Source organism: Cryptomeria japonica, chromosome 2 (assembly GCF_030272615.1).
Source record: "Cryptomeria japonica chromosome 2, Sugi_1.0, whole genome shotgun sequence".
In the NCBI taxonomy this organism is placed as follows: domain Eukaryota; kingdom Viridiplantae; phylum Streptophyta; class Pinopsida; order Cupressales; family Cupressaceae; genus Cryptomeria; species Cryptomeria japonica.
In genome coordinates, this window is record NC_081406.1 from 514802075 (window position 1) to 514812684 (window position 10610).

Below are 10610 nucleotides of genomic sequence, written 5' to 3' on the forward strand. Positions count from 1 at the left end.
ACCAGAAGGTAGACTAGTACGGCACTAGATGATAGTAGATGACAAAACTTGTGACAAGGCTAGAAAATCATAGAGACTGCTAATGGTGTTGGAAACACCACGATTAGATATGCAACAACAATCACAAGCCAAAGGGCCAAACAATAATGAGACTAAACTCTTCGCAATGGGTCATATCCAAATAACACAGAGCGCTGGAAAAAGGCTCTTGACAAGCTACAAGAAGCCCAAAACTCACAATAGGCATACTGAGACAAAGGAGATACAAAGGGATCAACAAAAGAAGCCATAAAACTCCAAAACATAAATATCATCATCTCTATTCACAGGAAAAATAAAAAAGACATTCACAGGGATGAACAAGAAAATATATCTGGCAAATTATCATTCCAAAACTTGCAAATAGTGATATGCATTTCCCCTTTTCCCAAATTCATTATCAAAACCAATTAAAACTCTACCAACACAATTAAAATTACTCATTTCAATCCCCAAACATCATCTAGGACTCCAAATTGCACAGTCATGGGGAAGACAATCTTTCTGGAAAACAAAACTTCAAAGAGAGAAATCCACCAACCTGCAATCGCAATCCAAAATGGTGTAGAAATCTAAAGGAGAATAATCTTCAAACAATCCAAAATCCTCAAGCCAAATCTTCAATCGAATTCCCCAAAAACTACTTCTAGAATCTGTCGAATGATTAGCCCAACAACAGTCCAGGAAGTCCAATAAATACAAAAAAAAAAAACTCATAAACTATGGTTCAACTGACCAATAGAAAAATTCCAAAAAACATATATCTTACTTACCTTTACAAAGTTCAAAGAAGGCATAATATAAATATATATTTCTTACCTACTCAATCATGCCAACCAATCAAAAATAAAATTAGGTAGAAATAAATCAAATTCAATTACTTTAGTACAGATATGCCAATTAATTGGGAAATACAAATATTTCCTCAAAATTAGATGGTACGTAAAAATAATATTATTTGCAAATAAGATTCCATATTTTAATTAAATAATTTCCCACGTTGTGATTTATAATTAATTATCATTATTAATATCAAAACCAATAAATAAATAAAATAAAATAAATAGATCTCAAATAAATAATTAAATTAAAAACAACAAATAAATAAAAGTCATCTCAACAATAAATCAAACAAATTAAATAATTAAATAGCAAATAAAGCTCAATTAAATCTCAATAAATTAAATTAAATAGATTAATTACTTAATTAGATACTTAATAATCCAATCATGCAATAAAGCCAATAAGAAAGCCACGACTGATCAAAATAACAAGCTAGAGAGATTTGACCTCATGACCTATGAAACAAGGTGGAAGAGACTTAACCAATATACCACATCTCTAAGTTGACCCTAAAGGAAGATCAACCAAGAAGGAACATCAAAATAAACTAGCAAGGTATACATCTTAGACCAAGAGTGTGTGAGCAAAACTATGTCATCTCTGACAACTTGCCATTGGGATAAAGACGCGCTCATACCTGTGGAGCCAGGTGGAGTCGATGTCTAGTACCTGCAAACCTGCATCAAAAGCCAACACAACATATATAATGCATATACCTTACAATATACAGAAAAGTGATATAGAATTACGAGGACATATCCTGCTTGCGATGAGTGATATGGCATCGTCTCTACTCACGAAGATAGTCACACAATATAATATCAAAACAACGCATAGAATCATCACCATGAAGTAGGGTTAGTATCATCATCAATCTCATAATCCATATAAAAAATAACCATATGTGAGTCCATGAGTCATATAAATCCACCCATTTAGGAGATATCATATCAACATCCATAAGAATCAAATATCATATAATAAGTATCGCATCATCAATCATAAAAGTCTCCAATCATAAAGAGTCATAACAAATACCATGAATCCACATAAGGTCCTAGTATCACAGATACCATCCCTAAATAGAAAAAGATCCATAAACAACCATCCAAGTAACCATCATAAGTCTAAATAAGTCTATCAATGCGCAAATCATAATGCAAGTCTAGGAGGGACACTATAGTATTCCAATGTGTGGATGAAAGTGGGGTTAGGTCCAAAACCACTAGATCCCATTTTTCACCATCATAGATTCTAACAAAAAAATATTTTTATCTAACAGAGTCATTCAACTATGTAAAGATTGCCAAGAGGGTAACGCCTCCACCCAATAGGCCATCCCTTAGTGTCTTTGGCTAGTGGCTGGTTAGTTTTTGTTCTTTGGATCTATCTCAGGTTTTTGTCTAGTTGGTTGGTGGTTCCTCTTTATTGTTGATTTTTTTTGTTTTTTGATTGGGTGCACATTCCTCATGCACCTTAGGTATTATTGTTTAGCAATTATATAAAGGTTTGGGCCTATAGGACTGATAGTTGAATACAAAAAAACTACTTGTTGTTATGAAAAGAACACATTATTACTTGAAATACAACTTATATCCAACACAAATGGACCAATAGTTGATCACTAAAACAGTTTGACATTCATTCACATTTCATGGTAAAATACAAGGTATTTATTGCACTCACATTTTATATCTATGACGGGACAAACTATTAATATGAAATATACCAATGCATATACATTTCTACACTAATAATTGTACACATAAAAATAATATGTTTTCACTATGACAAAAATACTTGTTTCAATGAACATCTTCATTTATAAATAACACATTTATAAGGAATGTCATGATATTTTATTTGAATTTTTTTTATTAATTTGACTTGCCAATGAATATATTTAAACTTTTTTTATAACATTCGTAGATTCTCATGTGTACAAGTATGGGTCCATCTTTCATATCAATGTTGTGTTTGTTGCTTTACATGTGGACTATTTATTTATTAAATTTAGTACAAATATATGAAAAACTTGAATATTATAAGCACAAAATTTATAACAAAAATTGAAGAAAGCAGGAAGAGAGGTTTTACTAAGCATAACCACGCCTCTCAATCCTTCGTCAAGGGCGTTTGTGGTGATCATAAGGCTCCAAGGATTGTATAGTTTAATGCCCTTCAAAACCCTATTGTTTCTTTTGGTTTGATGTTGGTTAGTTGTTGTTTATCTGTTTTCTATATTTTAGCAGCATCTTATAAGTGGGTTTTGTATCTCGACATAATTTATTTGTATAAGATTTCATATCTCTTTAAAACCTATTATACCTTTAATCAAAACAATTAAACCATTTAAAACCTCTCCCTAGACTTATTAAAATTCTAAAAAATTGATAACTTAATGATGAACAAATAGTACCAAACTGGTACTGAGAGGGGGGTGAATCAGTACAGGCAAAAACACAACCTTAAACCTGTTTGTTAACTAATACTTATGCACTGATAGACAAACAGCAACACCGGTCCTTCAACAAAGTTCAACCAGGAAAACCTAGTGTAACTGAGACAAGCAAAGACCGATTGACACTTATCTTCTCATATAATCTAACTCTTCATTCCCATTTCACCCTATTGCATGAATAGGCAATCTACCATCAAAGATGTACATATTATAGAAAGATCAACATGCATCACCACTTAATCAGAAAACAATCATAACATCACATGAAGAGAGCACCACACATGACACACATATTTTTCATGTGGAAACCCAACTGGGAAAAACCACGGTGGGGATGAATGCCCACAAGCTTTTTTTTGAACTCTTTGGAAGTCCACTCTGTTAGGAGCCTTGTTCAGTTAAAGACAGATACAATAGGTTTTGTTAGGAACCGATCTTGTTAGGGATCACCCGGTTAAGGGTTAAACCTTGTTAAGGGTACCTTGTTAGAGGATTTCAAGAACTCAATAGCTAAAGGATATCAATGCCTCAGTAGCTTTGAGTTACTCTGTTAGAGGATTTTCAACAAGCCAGTTAAGGCTACCCTGTTAGGGGATTTCACAACTATTGAAGTGGTGAAAGATCAACAGGTATATCAATGACCTGATAATAGCACTCAATGCCAATGCAGATCCGCTTAAGCTCCTCTTCACCTTTTGCACTCACACTCTGCAGATATAACTTCTCTCCTCTGGTCTGGCAAGAATCACGTATCTCTTCTCTTAGATACACACACACACCTTTTGCCAACAACCTCTAAAAGAATCACAACATCGACCTTATAGGACAACAGATAGGTCAGTAGCATAAACCCTAAACCCTAGACCTGTTAGGTTAAGGAATTCAAATGGTTCAATCCTAACCATTGATCATACTGTATTAAATGCAACAGTCTTGACCCAATCTCAAGACATTCTCCATCATTCATTTTTCATCGATTTCATGGTGGCTGATAACCCATCACACGTTATCACTGTTTATGGACTTCACACATTCTCGAGGTAGATAGGAACACTCTTCTTTATGCAAGATCCTTCATGCGCATAAGGCTTACGTGGCAACACTAGCTGTTCTTCGTTATCATGCTAACTTCATCACGTAAAGATCACTGATTGAGTCACACAGGCTTGAGGTACTCCAACCAGAAACCCTGAAGTGGAAACTACCTACCAACCGGTAGTCATACAATGCTTCCATGTGCCAGTTCCCATGACTACATGTCGGTTCACCTTGACATGCCGGTTCACCTTGAATAAATATATCGCTTTACTTTGGCATATATACCGGTTCTCACATATGCCGGTTCTCTCTTCATATCACATATTGACATCAATGACAACATACAATATCATTATGTCCTCATACCAGTTCACATAATGCCAACAATCTCCCCCTTTGATCGGTTCTCTCTTCATATCACATATTGACATCAATGACAATATACAATATCATTATGTCCTCATACCGGTTCACATAATGCCAACAATCTCCCCCTTTGGCATTGATGACAATATTCAAAGATATCTCTCTACTAACTCATCTTCTCCCCAATTTTTGCAGATATCTTCTTCGCTACACTTCTTCTCCCCCTTTGAAAACAATGCCAAAGTGGAGGCACTCACTTCCCTGTTCCATTATGCTGCCCCCCCTGAGGAGTAGCATCCTTCAACACATTAATAAAAAAAAAATGATATGCAATACCTGACTGATGTGGAACAAATACTTTTAATTTACCTCCTAAAGGGGCAGTACCCCCAATTCACCTCTTAAATACACAAATGTAGTCTTTGGGAGAGGCTTGGTGAATATGTCTGCTAACTATTCCCTACTGGAAACATGTTCCAGTGCAATCTCATTATTCTGAACCTTTTCCCTCAAGAAATGATACTTAAGCTCAAAATGCTTGGTTCTAGAATGTAAAACTGGATTCTTTGAAATATTGATAGCACTTGTGTTATCATAAAATATACTTACCGGTTTAGATACAGGGATTTTGAAGCCATCTAATACATGCTTCATCCAGATTGTCTGAGTGCAGTTCATGAAAGCTACAACATACTCCGCTTCCACTATAGACTGAGAGATACAACTCTGCTTCTTACTCATCCATGAGACCAGTCTACCACCGAGAAAGAATGCACCACCGGTTGTGCTTTTCCGATCATCCACATTACCTTCCCAATTAGCATCTGTGAATACTTTCAGGTTGAAATCATTGTTGTATGGGTACCATAATCCATAGTCAACTGTTCCCTTTAGATACCTAAGAATCCACTTAACTGCAACCAAGTGGGATTCTCTTGGACTGTTCTGGAACCTTGCAGTAATGCCAACTACATGTGCAATATCTAGTCTACTATGCACTACATAATGCAACTTAGCAATCATCGATCAGTATTCCTTCTCATCAACCAATGCGGAATCATCCTCTTTTGATAATTTGCAACAGGTCACCATCAGTGTACCAACCAGTTTGCTATCTTCCATGCCAAAGGTCTTCAACACCTCTTTGACATATTTGGACTGAGTGATAAAGATTCCATCTTTCATCTGCTGGATCTAGAGTCCAATGAAGAACTTAATCTCCCCTATGAGTGACATCTCAAACTCTTCCTTCATCTCATCAGCAAACTCATGACTCATCTTGTCATCTCCACCAAAGATAATGTCATCAACAAAAACTTCACAGATCAAGATCTGATCTCCTTCAAATTTCAAGCAGATATTGCTATCTTCACTTGTTCTCTCAAATCCAATCTTCACAAGATGGGAATGTAGACGTTCATACCATGCTCTAGGTGCCTGCTTTAGACCATATAAGGCTTTATGTAGCTTGCACACCATATCATTGTCTTCAGATAGGGAGAACCCATCTGGTTGCTCTATATACACCTCCTCTTCAAGTACATCTTTTAGGAATTCAGATTTTGCATCCATTTGATATACCTTGAATCCTTTAAAAGCTGCATATGCAAGAAGCATACGAACTCCTTCCAATTTGGCTATAGGAACAAAGGTTTCTCCATAGTCTTCTCCTTCTTCTTTAGCATATCCTTTGCACACCAATCTGGTTTTGTTCCTAATCACCGTGCCATCCTCATTCAACTTGTTTCTGAACACCCATTTGGTGCCAATGACATTTTTATGCTCCGGTCTAGGTACCAAGGACCATGTACCATTTTTCTCTATCTAGTCAAGTTCCTCTTCCATTGCCTTGATCCAGTCTTCATCGTTATGAGCCTCCTTGAATGATTTAGGCTCAAATTCAAAGATCATACATGAGCTTTCTCTGATCTTTCTTCTTGTAAGGATTCCAGCATCCTTATCTCTTATGATCTGCTTAGGATCATGATTCAACTTGACATACCGAGGAATAGTCTTGACTGGTTCTTCTTGCTTTTCCTCTTCACCCTCATCTTCATCAATATCAGCATTCACCGGTTCAGCAACACTGTTACTGCTACTTGGTTGACTGACAACCGATTCCCAGAAGGTTGCAACCAGTTCATTTACAGCTTGCTCACTGCCAGTTTCCTTTGGTTTCTCAGATGTTTCATCAACTCTCACATTGATACTTTTCATAATTCTCTGAGTCCTATTGTTGAAACACTTGAGAGCTTTACTCTTGGTGGAATATCCTAGGAATATTCCCTCATCACATTTAGCTTCGAACTTGCCCTAATGTTCACTCCTCTTGATGTAACATTTGCTACCAAATAACCTAAAGTAGCTATCCACATGTGTCTTAATGGTCCAATACTCATAAGGAATTTTGTCCTTACCATCTTGATGGGTACCCGGTTCATTGTGTAGACTGCAGTGCTTACCACTTCTCTCCAAAAGGTGTGAGCTACCTTTCCTTGAATCAACATGGTTCTATCTACTTCAACCACAGTCCGGTTATTCCTCTCTGCTAGGCCATTCTATTGTGGAGTCTGGGGGGCAGATAGTTGCCTCTTGATGCCAAATTCTTCACAATACTTGTTGAATTCATCGGAAGTGAATTCCCCTCCTTGATCAGATCTGAGGCACTTGATTCTTTTACCGCTTTTCTTCTCCACTAATGCTCTAAAAACTTTGAACTTCACAAAGGCTTCAAACTTGTCACTCAAGAATGTGACCCACATCATTCTTGAGCAGTCATCAGTGAGAATCATGAAGTACCTATCACCCTACACACTTCTAGTTTTCATAGGACCACACAAATCAATATGCACAAGATCAAGCAAGTTGTTAGCAGTGAAAGATTTACCTTTAAAGGTTGAGGAAGACATTTTTTCCAATTGACACTCTCTGCACAAGGTATTATCTGGTTTTCTTAGCACTGGCAACCCTCTAACTGCCTTGATCTTACTAGCCTTCACAATGTTATCAAAGTTTACATGGCAGAGTCTCCTATGCCATATCCAGCTATCATCAAATCTAGCCATAAGACATGTACTTATATTTGCACTCAGCTAAAATAGGTTACCTTTAGTCTGCATACCGATAGCCACAATTTTGCCATTCTTTCCTTTGATTCTGCACACTCCATTCTTGAATTCCAGGGTGAGACCACTGTCATTCAACTAGGCAAAACTCAGAAGGTTGTGTCTGAGACCATCAACCCAATACACATTGTCAGCACTACTCTTTCCATTCAGAGAGATGGACCCTTTTCCTTTAACCATACATGGTGCATCATTGCCAAAATGAACCACACCACCATCATACTCTTCCAAGGATAGAAACTTGCTCCAGTCACCAGTCATATGGTGAGAGCAACCACTGTCAATAATCCACTCATTGGAATTATCAAAGTGGGAGACAAGAGCCTTCTTGTCTGACACATCTTCCTTTATAGCAACAAACACAATGTCTTCATTCTCTTCATCTTCTGATTCCTCATCTGTGACACCTTCATCAACTGCAACAAAATAGTTTCTCCAGTTTCCTCCTTTGAATTTCTTGAATCTTTCTGGTTTATCCTTGTTGTCACTATTAGGACAGTTCATAGCAATATGTCCTATCCGGTTACAAGAAAAACATTACAAAGGGAGCTTACCTCTGTATTTATCGGTTCCATTTGGAAATTTCCTAGCAAGAAGAGCTTCAAATTCCATCAGAAACTCCTCATCATCCATTACTTTGCTCTGTCTTGGTTCACCACTAGTGCTTGCTTCTTTTCCTTTTCTGGATGGTACAACAGAAGCTCTAAAGGTTGATTCAGTCTTTTGAACACTGCCATCAAAACTATTTAGCTCATATGCTATCAACTTTGCAATGATGGAATCCAGGGATACCTTAGTCTTGTCTATTGATCTCAACTCCTGAATAGCAGCAACTCTTATTGCATAGACCGACAATAGGGATCTCAGGACTTTGCTTACCACAGTGGAATCTTCCATTTTACCACTTGCACTCTTGATATCTCTGACAACAGTTTTGATTCTAATACCATACTGTTGAATGGTTTCACCTTCAACCATTCGCATGTCTTCAAAATTTCCTCTAAGGCTTTCTTCCTTAGCTTGTTTTGCATGCTCATCACCTCCATAGATATTTTCAAGGGCATCCCATACCTCTTTGGGATTTACCTTATCTTGGACATCAATGAACTCAATATCAGATAAACTACTGATTAGGGCTTCCATGACTTGCCCATTCTCTTGTATCTCTCTCTTTTGATCATCAGTGAGAGTACTGGTGGGGGCAACATAGGGATTCTCAACATAGCTCCAATGTTGAGCACCCATGCTTCTGATGTATATCTTCATTCTGTCTTTCCATATACTAAAATTTTCTTTGTTAAACTTTGGACCTTCCCTCTTCATCATTACAATAGGATCTTTCCCTCAAGCGGTTAAGCTTATAGCATAGAGGACTTGGAGGATGCTCTGATACCAATTGATAACTTAATGATGAACAAATAGTACCAAACCGGTACTGAGAGGGGGGGTGAATCAGTACAGGCAAAAACACAACCTTAAACCTGTTTGTCAACTAACACTTATGCACTGATAGACAAACAACAGCACCGGTCCTTCAACAGAGTTCAACCGGGAAAACCCAGTGTAAATGAGACAAGCAAAGACCGATTGACACTTATCTTCTCATATAATCTAACTCTTCATTTAGATTTCACCCTAATGCATGAACAGGCAATCTACCATCAAATATGTACATATTACAGCAAGATCAACATGCATCACCACTTAATCAGAAAATAAGCATAACATCACATGAAGAGAGCACCACACATGACACACATATTTTTCACGTGGAAACCCAACTAGGAAAAACCACGGTGGGGATGAATACCCACAAGCTTCTTTTTGAACTCTTTGGAAGTCTACTCTGTTAGGAGCCTTGTCTGGTTAAAGACAGATACAATAGGTTCTGTTAGGAATCGATCCTGTTAGGGATCACTCGGTTAAGGGATGGCTACAACACTCGGAAGGGTTAAACCCTGTTAAGGGTACCTTGTTAGAGGATTTCAAGAACTCAAAAGCTAAAGGATGTCAATGACTCAGTAGCTTCAAGTTACCCTATTAGAGGATTTTCAACAAGTCAGTTAAGGCTACCCTGTTAGGGGATTTCCCAACTGTAGACACTCAAAATTGTCATGTCTAATTAAATAAATATTTTATTTATTTAATTATCTAAGCCTAATTCTTCTATTAATTAAATAAATCTTTATTTATTTAATTAATTCATTTATCCTCTTCTAGCCTTATTTCTCATTTAAATAAATACATTTATTTATTTAAATTATTCCTTTCCTAAATTAAATAAATATTTTATTTATTTAATTGTCCTACTTCTTCTATTAATTAAATAAATCTTTATTTATTTAATTAATTCATTATCTTTTTCTACACATGACACATGTCATTCATCTCTTATTTCCTACACTACCTACCTCTTTCATTATTTTGGTATTTCTTATACCTACCCTCTAATCCTAGCCGACCTCTCTTTTTACACCTCTCAATCTTAACCCTCCATTTCTTATTGTGTCTTCTATTTAAGGAGATGCTTTCTTCATTGACAAACCCTAATATCCTAATGACTAATGACTGATTTTGGAGGACTTGGCTACACTACAATTCTACTTGCAACCACATTCCGTTCTTTATTGAGCTCTTGTGCACATAAAAATCTGAGAGCAAGCATATCAAACAAGATCAATGGAGATAGGAAGAATGGAGATCAAAACCCTAGTGGACATGTGATGGTATAATCTTTG